Source organism: Triticum dicoccoides, chromosome 5B (assembly GCF_002162155.2).
Source record: "Triticum dicoccoides isolate Atlit2015 ecotype Zavitan chromosome 5B, WEW_v2.0, whole genome shotgun sequence".
NCBI classification, from domain to species: domain Eukaryota; kingdom Viridiplantae; phylum Streptophyta; class Magnoliopsida; order Poales; family Poaceae; genus Triticum; species Triticum dicoccoides.
This window is the reverse complement of record NC_041389.1, coordinates 366,974,127-366,987,792: the sequence shown is the minus strand read 5'-3', so window position 1 is coordinate 366,987,792 and position 13,666 is coordinate 366,974,127.

Genomic DNA, 13,666 nt, shown 5'->3' with positions numbered 1-13,666 from the left:
GATATAGTACGGCTGCTCCTCTTCCTGCCAGACACAAAGGGCGCTGTCATATTTCAAATACTATAATTGCAGGACATGTTATTACTTTAGCTCTGCAGCGGTGTGTCGACCCTCACCGCCGTCCTCTTGAGCCTGCCCGATTCGGACGCCCGTGGTCAACGAGTCCCTAGGGGCTCGGCCCCGCGCTCCGACCGTCGTCTCTGTAAACAGCACGACGCCTCAAGGGTAAATCATAAGACCTGAGGGGAGTTCTCTTCGGAGGATAGGGTTTTTAGCCTGGCTTACACGCGACACAGGGAGCAGTCCGGGATAGTTGGCCCTAATGGCCATTGAGGCACCATCCCAGCTCGCTTGATAAAATACCCCGTTGACAAGCTCCACGGTGATATCCAGATCTTCTTTGAGTCCTCGATCTAGGGCCCTTCCGGGGTCCTCTGGCTGCGGGGAGGGGCTGAAGATTCCTTCTACGGCCCTCCTTAGTTCCTACTCGGAAACATCGATGCAGGTAATCTTAGCAGAAGAACGCTAAAGTAAGTAAAACAGGGAGAGAAATGATGACTTACCCACTCTGGGGGGTTGTATATGGAGAATCCGTCTCGCAGTTTAATGGGAAGGAATTCCTCCTTGATACGTCTCCAACGTATCTATAATTTTTTATTGCTCCATGCTACTTTATCTATTGTTCAATATTGGGCTTTATTATACACTTTCATATTACTTTTGGGACTAACCTATTAACCGGAGGCCCAGCCCAGATTTGCCGTTTTATGCCTATTTCAATGTTTCGAGGAAAAGGAATATCAGACGGAGTCAAAACGGAACGAAATCAACTGGAGAAGTTATTTTTGGAAGGAAAGCAACCCAGGGAACTTGGAGTGCATGTCAGGGGAGATACGGGCTGCCCACGAGGGTGGGGCGCGCCCACCCCCTGTGCGCGCCCCCTGCCTCGTGGGGCCCCCGTAGCTCCTCCGACATACCCCCTGCACCCATATATACCTACATACCCTAAAACTTCCAGAACAGAAGATAGATCGGGAGTTCCGCCGCCGCAAGCCTCTGTAGCCACCAAAAACCAATCGGGACCCTGTTCTGGCACCCTGCCGGAGGGGGATCCCATCACTGGTGGCCATCTTCATCATCCCGGCGCTATCCATGAGGAGGAGGGAGTAGTTCACCCTCGGGGCTAAGGGTATGTACCAGTAGCTATGTGTTTGATCTCTCTCTCTCGTGTTCTCTCTCGTGTTCCCTCTATGGCACGATCTTGATGTATCCCGAGCTTTGCTATTGTAGTTGGATCTTATGATGTTTCTCCCCCTCTATTCTCTTGTGATGAATTGAGTTTCCCCTTTGAAGTTATCTTATCGGATTGAGTCTTTATGAGAACACTTGATGTATGTCTTGCCGTGATTATATGTGGTGACAATGGGATATCATGTGCCACTTGATGTATGTTTTGGTGACCAACTTGCGGGTTCCACCCATGAACTTATGCATAGGGGTTGGCACACGTTCTTGACTCTCCGGTAGTAGCTTTGGGGCACTCTTTGAAGTACTTTTATGTTGATTGGATGAATCTGAGATTGTGTGATGCATATCGTATAATCATGCCCACGGATACTTGAGGTGACAATGGAGTATCTAGGTGACATTAGGGTTTTGGTTGATTTGTGTCTTAAGGTGTTATCCTAGTACGAACTCTTTTATAGATCGATCCGAACGAATAACTTTGAGGTGGTTTCGTACCCTACCATAATCTCTACGTTTGTTCTCCGCTATTAGTGGCTTTGGAGTGACTCTTTGTTGCATGTTGAGTGCTTGTCATATGTTCTATCTATGTTACTATTGTTGAGAGAACTTGCACTAGTGAAAGTATGAACCCTAGGCCTTGTTTCCTACCATTGCAATACCGTTTATGCTCACTTTTATCGCTCGCTACCTTGCTGTTTTTATTATTTCAGATTACAAAAACCTATATCTACTATCTATTTTGCACTTGTATCTTCATCTCTTCGCCGAACTAGTGCACCTATACAATTTACCATTGTATTGGGTGTGTTGGGGACACAAGAGACTCTTTGTTATTTGGTTGAAGGGTTGCTTGAGAGAGACCATCTTCATCCTACGCCTCCTACGGATTGATAAACCTTAGGTCATCCACTTGAGGGAAATTTGCTACTGTCCTACAAACCTGTGCACTTGCAGGCCCAACAACGTCTACAAGAAGAAGGTTGTGTAGTAGACATCAAGCTCTTTTCTGGCGCCGTTGCCGGGGAGGCTAGGTAAAAGGCACTCACTCACACCCCATCAACTAAGCTCTTTTCTGGCGCCGTTGCCAGGGAGGTGCATGCTTGAAGGTATATCTTTAGATCTTGCAATCGAATCTTTTTGTTTCTTGTTTTAGCACTAGTCTAGTTTATAAAAGAAAACTACAAAAAAATGGAGTTAAGTTTGTCTCATACGCTTCATATTTTTAATATCTTTCGTGAGTATGATGGAAAGGATAATTGTGCTCAAGTGCTAGAAGAAGAAATCTCTAAAATGTTTGGCACTAAATCTTTGAATGATGAGCATGATTGCAATACTGTTAGTATGAATTCCTTGAATATCCATAGTACTAATGATGATTGCTCTAGTCATGATGAAAATATATCTTATGAGCATGTCAACTTTTGTGGAGTGCATGTTTGCATGAACACACCAAATAGAGAAGATATATATTCCAAGAAGCATAAGTACTTAGAAACCAAATTGTTGCAAGAAGAGCTAGATGAATGTGCTGAAAGATTCAATATTTTTCGCGCTCCTTGTGAACTTTGCAATAACCATGGTCATTTAAAGCTCCAATGCTATTTGTTTCATGATCAAGTCGTGTCCAAATATTGTGATAATTTTATTACCCTTGAGCATCATAAAGAGTTTAGCCTTCTTTTGGGTTATGTAGAAATGAAACGTATAACTGAGGGTATTCCAAAATTTGCCCTTGATAAAGTTCTTCATTTTGATCTAGAGAAAATTTATATGTATTGTGCGGTGAATTGTATTAAAAATCCGTATATTGCCAATTACATAAGGAAAAGAAAGCAAATGGAAGATGATGAGAATACTAATGAAAGGGAAGAGGCTTCCCAATCTCCTCCTATTATTTCTTATGATGAATCAGGTAACGAGGATGAGCTTTCTATTCAACCAATCTCATCAATAAGGAGCTCAAAGAGGAAGGTTTAACCCACACATAATGTGAAGAAGAAAAAGAAAAGAAGGAGTAACAAAGGTAGAAAGGTATCCCTCCCAAATGATGTTGCTCCTACTACTCATTGTGATGATGATAATTGCTATACTATTGGTGCTATCAATATTTTTAATGATGAGAGTGATTATGCTTATGATATGAAAGGGCCCAAGCTTGGGGAAGCTATGTTTGCTGAGGATGAAATATTTGAGAATATATTTGCTGGAATTAATGTTTGTCCCAAGCTTGGGGATGCTATGTCTAATGAATATAATATTTTTAGCATCCCAAGTTTTGATATGCAAAGTTGTTATGATGATAGCATGCCTCCTACCTATGATGATTATATTGATGAAAGTGGGTTCGGAAGAGTGTCAACTTTAGAAAGTAGTGATCCCACTATTTTGGAGGATATTGAATCTTATTGTGATGAACATGAAAGTGGATTTGGAAGAGTGTCAACTTTATTTAGTGATTCCACTATCTTGGGAGAGGTTTCAATCGATTATGATGAGAACGAAGTTGCTACTTATGATGATTATTGTGATGAAACTTATGCTATAAAAAGTAGTGATGATTATATTTACAAATCTTGTCATGATTATGATTACCCTTTTTTTGAACATTACTCTTTTAATGTGGAAACAATTTTTAGTGTTCAAGTCTCTTATGATACTCCTACTATTCCGAATGAGAAGAATTTTGCTTATGTGGAGAGTAGTAAATTTTCTATGCTTGTAGATCATGAAAAGAATGATTTAGGTGTTGGTTATATTGTTGAATTCATTCATTATGCTACTGAAAATTATTATGAGGGAGGAACATATGCTTGTAGGAATTGCAATAATGTCAAGTTTCCTCTCTATGTGCTTAAAATTTTAAAGTTATGCTTGTTTTACCTTCCTACGCTTGTTGATTATTGTTCCCTTAAGTTGTTTGTTCACAAAATCCCTATGCATAGGAAGTGGGTTAGGCTTAAATGTGCTAGTCATATGCTTCATGATGCTCCCTTTATGTTTCAATTCTTATCTTTTATGTGAGCATCATTGTCATCATCATGCCTAGCTAAAAAGGCATTAAAGAAAAGCGCTTGTTGGGAGACAACCCAATATTTATCCTTACTGTTTTTGTGTGTCCACATTATTATTCTACTGTAGTAACCATGTTTTATAGCTTTTGTTTCAATAAAGTGCCAAGTAGAACCTTTGGGAAGACTTGGGTAAAGTTTATGTGATCTTGCTGTGAAAAACAGAAACTTTAGTGCTCACGAGATTAGCTGCCATTTTTTACTGGAGAGTGCTTTGAGGTTGATTCTTTTTGCAGATGATTAATAGACAAATTTATCAGGTCCATCAGTTTACTTCATAATTTTTTGGGTTCCAGAAGTATACGTTTGATGCAGATTACTACAGACTGTTCTGTTTTTGACAGATTCTGTTTTCTATGTGTTGTTTGCTTATTTTGATGCATCTATGGCTAGTATTAAGTGGTATGAACCATAGAGAAGTTGGAATACAGTATATATTACACCAATATGAATTTAGAATGAGTTCATTACAGTACCTAAGTGGTGGTTTTATTTTCTTATACTAACGGAGCTTACGAGTTTTGTTTTGAGTTTTGTGTGGTTGAAGTTTTCAAGTTTTGGGTAAAGATCCGATGGACTATGGAATAAGGAGTGGAAAGAGCCTAAGCTTGGGTATGCCCAAGGCACCCCAAGGTAATATTCAAGGACAACCAAGCAACTAAGCTTGGGGATGCCCCGGAAGGCATCCCCTCTTTCATCTTCGTTCATCGGTAACTTTACTTGGAGCTATATTTTTATTCACCACATGATATGTGTTTTGCTTGGAGCGTCATTTTATTTTGTTAGTTTTTGCTTGATGTTAGTTAGATTAGTGTTTTGCATCTTTAGTTTCAATAAAAAAGTCAAGGATAGCCTTTGCCATGCTTATTTTGCTAGTTTGCATGTTGCTGTTTGAAAGCAGAAAGTTTACCGCTGTTGCACAAATTCCCTAGAAAAGTCAGAGCATGTTCTAACGTTGAATCTTTTTGCATATTGAGATCTGATAAATTTATTACAGTGGGAATTTTAGTTCATAATTTTTGGAGTCAGGGAAGTATTGATACTCTTGCATTCTTTACAGAGTATACTGTTTTGGCAGATTGCTGTTATGGTTGCATTGTTTGCATATGTTTGCTTGTTTAATGATTCTATTTGATGATAGGAGTATTAAATATACAGAGGCATTTAGTATGCAATGTTGAATAATAATTTAAGTGATTTGTTACAGTAGAAAATGATAAGGTTTTGCATTGGTTTATACTAACCTATCTCATGAGTTCTTGTTGAGTTTGTTGTATTGAAGCTTTTGATAAAAGAAGAGAAACCATGATATGAGAGGAATTAAGGAGACACAAAAGTTCAAGCTTGGGGATGCCCAAGGCACCCCAAGACAATATTTCAAGAAGTCTCAAGCATCTAAGCTTGGGGATGCCCCAGTAGGCAACCCACCTTTCTTCTTCAACAACTATTGGTTAGTATCGGTTGAGCCTAAGTTTTTGCTTCTTCACATGAGTTGTGCTATCCTTGCATTGTAGTTTTCTTTAGCTTTGCTTGCTGTTTGAATAAAGTATCAAGATCTGAAATTCTTTAATGAGAGAGAGCAATACACAAATTGGAATTTGCTAGAATACTCTATGTGCTTCACTTATATCTTTTGAGCTTGATAGTTTTGCTCATAGTGCTTCACTTATATCTTTTGAGTGTGATAATTTTTGCTCTAGTACTTCACTTAGATCTTTTAGAGCACGGTGGTGGATTTGTTTTAAAGAAACTATTGATCTATCATGCTCCACTTAGATTATTTTGAGAGTCGTTAATAGCATGGTAATTTGCTTAATGTTAATATACTTGGTATTCAAGATGTGTGAAACTTTCTTTTGAGTGCATTGAATACTAAGATAAGTTCGATGCTTGATAATTGTTTTGAGATATGGAGGTGATAATATCAAAGTCGTGCTAGTTGGGTGATTATGAATTTAAAGAATGCTTGTGTTGAAGTTAGCAAGTCCCGTAGCATGGACGTATGGTTAAAGTTGTGTAACAAATTTGAAACATGTAGTGTACCTGGCTTGTGCATCCTTATGAGTGGCGGTCGGGGACGAGAGATGGTCTTTTCCTACCAATCTATCCCCCTAGGAGCATGTGTGTAGTACTTGATTTTTGATGACTTATAATTTTTTGCAATAAGTATATGAGTTCTTTTGACTAATGTTGAGTCCATGGATTATACACACTTTTACCTTTCTGCCATTGCTAGCCTCTTCGGTACCGTGCATTGCCCTTTCTCACCTCGAGAGTTGGTGCAAACTTCGCCGGTGCATCCAAACCCTGTGATACGATACGCTCTATCACATATAAACCTCCTTATATCTTCCTCAAAACAGCCACCATACCTACCTATTATGGCATTTCCATAGCCATTCCGAGATATATTGCCATGCAACTTCCACCATCATCATGACATACATTACTTTTGTCATATTGCCATTGCATGCTCATGTAGTTGACATCGTATTTGTGGCAAGGCCACCATACATTACTTTTCATACATGTCACTCTTGTTTCAGTGCACCATCCCGGTACACCGCCGGAGGCATTCATATAGAGTCATATCTTGTTCTAAGTTTCCAGTTGTAATCCTTATGTTGTAATCAATAGAAGTGTGATGATCATCATTATTAGAGCATTGCCCAATCAAAAAAAAAGAGAAAAAAAGAAGAAAGGCCAAAAGAAAAAAGGAAATGCCCAAAAAAAAGAAAAAAGAAAGAAAACAAAAAAGGGCATTGCTACTATCTCTTTTTCCACACTTGTGCTTTAAAATAGCACCTTGTTCTTCATGTAGCGAGTCTCATATATTGTGCTTCAAAGTAGCACCATGCTTTTCATGTAGAGAGTCTCATGTGTTATCACTTTCATATACTAGTGGGAATTTTTCATTATAGAACTTGGCTTGTATATTCCTACAATGGGCTTCCTCAAATGCCCTAGGTCTTCGTGAGCAAGCAAGTTGGATGCACACCCACTAGTTTTCTTTTGTTGAGCATTCATGGCTCTAGTGCATCCGTTGCATGTATCCCTACTCCTCACGTTGACATCAATTGATGGGGATCTCCATAGCCCGTTGATTATCCTCGTCAATGTGAGACTTTCTCCTTTTTTGTATTCTCCACACAATCCCCTTCATCATATTCTATTCCACCCATAATGTTATATCCATGGCTCACGCTCATGTATTGCGTGAAGGTTGAAAAAGTTTGAGATTATTTAAGTATGAAACAATTGCTTGGCTTGTCATCGGGGGTATAGAAGTTGGGAACATCTTTGTGTGACGAAAATGAAGCATAGCCTAACTATATGATTTTGTAGGGATGAACTTTCTTTTGCCATGCTATTTTGAGAAGACATGATTGCTTTGATTAGTATGCTTGAAGTATTATTATTTTTGTGTCAATATGAACTTTTGTCTTGAATCTTTCGGATCTGAATATTCATGCCACAATTAAGAAGATTTACATTGAAATTATGCCAAAGTATCACTCCGCATCAAAAATTCTTTTTTATCATTTACCTACTCGAGGACGAGCAGGAATTAAGCTTGGGGATGCTTGATACGTCTCCAACGTATCTATAATTTTTGATTGCTCCATGCTACTTTATCTACTGTTTTAGGCAATATTGGGCTTTATTATCCACTTTTATATTATTTTTGGGACTAACCTATTAACCGGAGGCCCAACCCAGATTTGCTGTTTTATGCCTATTTCAGTGTTTCGAGGAAAAGGAATATCAGACGGAGTCAAAACGGAACGAAATCAACTGGAGAAGTTATTTTTGGAAGGAAAGCAACCCAGGGAACTTGGAGTGCAGGTCAGGGGAGATACGGGCTGCCCACGAGGGTGGGGGGCGCGCCCAGCCCCCTGGGCGCGCCCCCTGCCTCGTAGGGCCCCCGTAGCTCCTCCGACATACCCCCTGCACCCATATATACCTACGTACCCTAAAACTTCCAGAACAGAAGATAGATCGGGAGTTCCGCCGCCGCAAGCCTCTGTAGCCACCAAAAACCAATCGGGACCCTGTTCTGGCACCCTGCCGGAGGGGGATCCCATCACTGGTGGCCATCTGCATCATCCCGGCGCTATCCATGATGAGGAGAGAGTAGTTCACCCTCAGGGCTGAGGGTATGTACCAGTAGCTATGTGTTTGATCTCTCTCTCTCTCATGTTCTCTCTCGTGTTCCCTCTATGGCACGATCTTGATGTATCCCAAGATTTGCTATTGTAGTTGGATCTTATGATGTTTCTCCCCCTCTACTCTCTTGTGATGAATTGAGTTTCCCCTTTGAAGTTATCTTATCGGACTGAGTCTTTATGAGAACACTTGATGTATGTCTTGCCGTGATTATCTGTGCTGACAATAGGATATCATGTGCCACTTGATGTATGTTTTCGTGACCAACTTGCGGGTTCCACCCATGAACCTATGCATAGGGGTTGGCACACGTTCTTGACTCTCCGGTAGTTGCTTTGGGGCACTCTTTGAAGTACTTTTATGTCGGTTGGATGAATCTGAGATTGTGTAATGCATATCGTATAATCATGCCCACGGATACATGAGGTGACAATGGATTATCTAGGTGACATTAGGGTTTTGGTTGATTTGTGTCTTAAGGTGTTATTCTAGTATGAACTCTTTTATAGATCAATCCGAACGAATAACTTTGAGGTGGTTTCGTACCCTACCATAATCTCTACGTTTGTTCTCCGCTATTAGTGGCTTTAGAGTGACTCTTTATTGCATGTTGAGGGCTTGTCATATGTTCTATCTATGTTATTATTGTTGAGAGAACTTGCACTAGTGAAAGTATGAACCCTAGGACTTGTTTCCTACCATTGCAATACCGTTTACGCTCACTTTTATCGCTCGCTACCTTGCTGTTTTTATTATTTCAGATTACAAAACCTATATCTACTATCTATTTTGCACTTGTATCTTCATCTCTTCGCCGAACTAGTGCACCTACACAATTTACCATTGTATTGGGTGTGTTGGGGACACAAGAGACTCTTTGTTATTTGGTTGCAGGGTTGCTTGAGAGAGACCATCTTCATCCTACGCCTCCTACGGATTGATAAACCTTAGGTCATCCACTTGAGGGAAATTTGCTACTGTCCTACAAACCCGTGCACTTGCAGGCCCAACAACGTCTACAAGAAGAAGGTTGTGTAGTAGACATCACTCCTCTTCCCCTTTGTATAAATCGGACAATATCCTTGCCAAAGCAGTGGCGGAGTCCGGACCCTTACGGCCGCAGCGGGTGGTGTCGTCTTCCCCGTTGAAGTGCCACATGGACTTCCCCCGATATTGAAGCGGTTGCACTCCCCGCATTATGCATATTGCCATGACCTCGACTATCGTCAGTCCGGATTTGGCCAGTAACTTTATCCTGCTCATCAGGAAGTGTATTTCCCTCGTATCCTCTTCTTGAGGGCCCCGAGGGCGCCATCTTAGGCGTGCCCTCGGCGGGGCGTTACTGAACTTGGGGAGACCTGTCCGGACTGGATCCAGAAGGGGAACATCATCAATGTAAAACCACTCTGAAGGCCAGTTTTCTGGTGCCTTCTTAGGAGTGCCGGACAGGTATCCGGTCTCGGCAATGCGCCATACTTCAGCCCCGCCCACCTGACATAGGGATTCTCCCTGGGTGCGGGGGACAAGGCAGAACAGCTTCCTCCATAATCCGAAGTGAGGTTCGCAGCCTAAAAACAGCTCGCAAAGGGCGACGTACCCCGCTATATGTAGAATGGAGGCAGGGGTAAGGTTGTGCAACTGGAGGCCGTAGAACTCCAGGAGCCCGCGAAGAAACAGGTGGATGGGAAACCCGACGCCCCTTAGCAGATGCGAGATGAGGCATATACGCTCCTCTTGAGATAGATTTGGAGATCCCTCCGCTTGTTCCCCTCCATCATAAGTGGCTATTCCGGCTCGGACGGGGACCATGAATGCTGGTGGGAGAAACCCTCGGGTTTGTAACTCTATCAGACGGCTATGAGGAACTGAACACTCTCCCCAATCCCCCGACTTGGAACGGGGAGAGCGAGCAGAAGAGCTGCGACGACCGGCCATGTTGGAATGGTTTTTTGCGGAGCGCTCTGTTGGATGCTAGCTCAGGGAGGGACAGTGAGGTTTGGATCTGAGAATCCCCGTTCGTTCAAATAGACGGTCAGCCCGGAGGATTAAGGGTGGCAAATGCAAAAATGCCTCGACTCTTCGCATTCGCTCGACGCATGGAGATGGTCATTATTGAGACACTGAAGCCGAGGAGTACAACATTGAGGGGATACCGGACACTATTCGTCGTCACAGGTACTTTGGAGTATTCGGAGATGGAACCCGCCTTGCAATGCTGAAGACAAGACTACGCGCCGAACTCATCATCATAGAAGCCTGGTTCAGGCGTTACTGAGGGAGTCCTAGATTAGGGGGTGTCCGGACAGCCGAACTATATACTTTGGTCGGACTGTTGGACCGTGAAGATACAAGACTCAAGACTTCGGCTTGTGTCCCGATGGGACTCTCCTTTGCGTGGAAGACAAGCTTGGCGATCCGGAAATTATATTTCCTTCCTTGTAACCGACTCCATGTAAACCCTAGCCCTCTCCGGTGTCTATATAAACCGGAGAGGTTGGTCCTTAGAAGGCCGATCACAATTACAATCATACCATCATAGGCTAGCTCTTAGGGTTTAGCCTCTACGATCTCGTGGTAGATCTACTCTTGTACTATCCATATCTTCAATATTAATCAAGCAAGAAGTAGGGTTTTACCTCCATCGAGAGGGCCCGAACCTGGGTAAACATCTGTGTCCCTTGCTTCCTGTTACCACCAGCCTAGATGCACAGATCGAGACCCCCTACCCGAGATCCACCGGTTTTGACACCGACATTCGCCCCTCCCACGCCATGGGAGCCAAGGACCAGAGGGGGAACCCTTCTCCCATCTGGGGAGAAGGTCAAGGAAGAAGAAGAAGAAGGGGGGCTCTCTCCCCCTTGCTTCCGGTGGCGCCGGAACACCGCCGGGGGCCATCATCATCACCGCGATGTTCACCAACACCTCCGCCATCTTCACCAACATCTCCATCACCTTCCCGCATCTATATTCAGTGGTCCACTCTTCCGCAACCCGCTATACCCTCTACTTGAACATGGTGCTTTATGCTTCATGTTATTATCCAATGATGTGTTACCATCCTATGATGTCTGAGTAGATTTTCGTTGTCCTATCGGTGATTGATGAATTGCTATGATTGGTTTAATTTGCTTGTGGTTATGTTGCTGTCCTATTGTGCCCTCCGTGTCGCGCAAGCGTGAGGGATTCCGGCTGTAGGGTGTTGCAATACATTCATGATTCGCTTATAGTGGTTTGCTAGAGTGACAGAAGCTTAAACCCGAGTAAGGGGATTGCGGCGTATGGGATAAAGGGGACTTGATGCTTTAATGCTATGGTTGGGTTTTACCTTAACGATCTTTAGTAGTTGCGGAGCTTGCTAGAGTTCCAATCATAAGTGCATATGATCCAAGAAGAGAAAGTATGTTAGCTTATGCCTCTCCCACATAAAACTTGCTATTGGTCTATTAAAGTAGTCAATTGCTTAGGGACAATTTCACAACTCCTACCACCACTTTTCCACACTCGCTATATTTACTTTATTGCTTATTTACCTAAACAGCCCCTACTTTTTATTTACGTGCTCTTTATTATCTTGCAAACCTATCCGACAACACCTACAAAGTACTTCTAGTTCATACTTGTTCTAGGTAAAGCGAACGCTAAGCATGCGTAGAGTCGTATTAGTGGCAGATAGGGCTTGAGAGAATATTTGTTCTGCCTTTAGCTCCTTGTTGGGTTCGACACTCTTATTGAAAGAGGCTACAATTATCCCCTATACTTGTGGGTTATCAGGGCGGGAGTAAGGAACATCACACATGGTTAAAACATAATGATCGTGTGCTATCAAACAGAAAAACACTCTAGCCGAGCAGATATTTTTGAGATTGCGAGGGATGGAGGCGGGAGTAAAATGTTGGGGCTACTAAAAATTTGAATCTACTGATTGAAGCAGAGCAGGAGTAACAGATATCGCACATGGTCAAGACATACTAATCGTGTGCTATCAAACACAAAAACCATCTACGCGGACGCGGGTAGATATTTTCGAGATTGCAAGGGAGTAGATATTTTCGAGAGGGGGAGGGAAGTCTAGTGGAGCCCAATCTACTATGATCATGTGGGTGACAGGGGCAGGGTACGACACACGGGTAGTCCTAGGGAACCATGTCTGTTTCGTACCCGATTGCAGACGGTTGTTGCGCCGACTCGTATGCTGTTTATAAATTTGGCCAAAAACACAGAAAAGGGTCAGAACATGAACACACTTGCATGTGGACCAAATATATGTATGAAAAGGGTGGTTTGATGTTTAAATACCCAATGCACAACTTTGATGTGGCACACACACACACACGCGCGCGCACACACACACACTTCGTGTTGCCGGGAGGGGAATCCTAGCTGTGAACGCATGCCCCCAAATAGCTAGGTCTGACATCTGACCGTACCATAACATCAAAACCGAAAGGAATACATCAACCCCCTCCCCCTTTGCTTCCGATCAAATGTGGACCATGTGCGGGCCAACAGATGTGTTCTTCTAGCATTACCAAATCACAAATTTGATGTGCCACATGTGCATTGCAAATTAACCGGGCATCCCCGACCCCACGGAGGTTCATCTAGTACGAAGTAGTACTGCCCCCCCCCCCCCGCGCACACACACACTTTCAGTCAATAGGAGGGGTCGGGCATCTCACCAAGGCGTATCGTAAGACTAACCAAGAAGAATCATCACCTTTGGTCGTATAACCTCTCTTGTTTGTTGGTCAAAGTCATGCATTGACGTTCCACACGCGGCCTCACAAAATAGGCTAGCTTGTCACCGATAACTACGCGAGGGAGTGCCTGAAGACAACCATTGAGTGCATGTGGCCAAACATATGTATGAAGTGTTGGGGAACGTGGTAATTTCAAAAATTTCCTACGCAGACGCAAGATCATGGTGATGCATAGCAACGAGAGGGGAGAGTGTTGTCCACGTACCCTCGTAGACCAAAAGCGGAAGCGTTATGACAAAGCGGTTGATGTAGTCGTACGTCTTCACGATTGACCGATCCTAGTACCAAACGTACGGCACCTCCGCGATCTGCACACGTTCAACTCGGTGATGTACCATGAACTCCGATCCAGCAGAGTGTCGAAGGAGAGTTTTGTCAGCATGACGTCGTGATGACAGTGATGATGAAGCTACCGGCACAGGG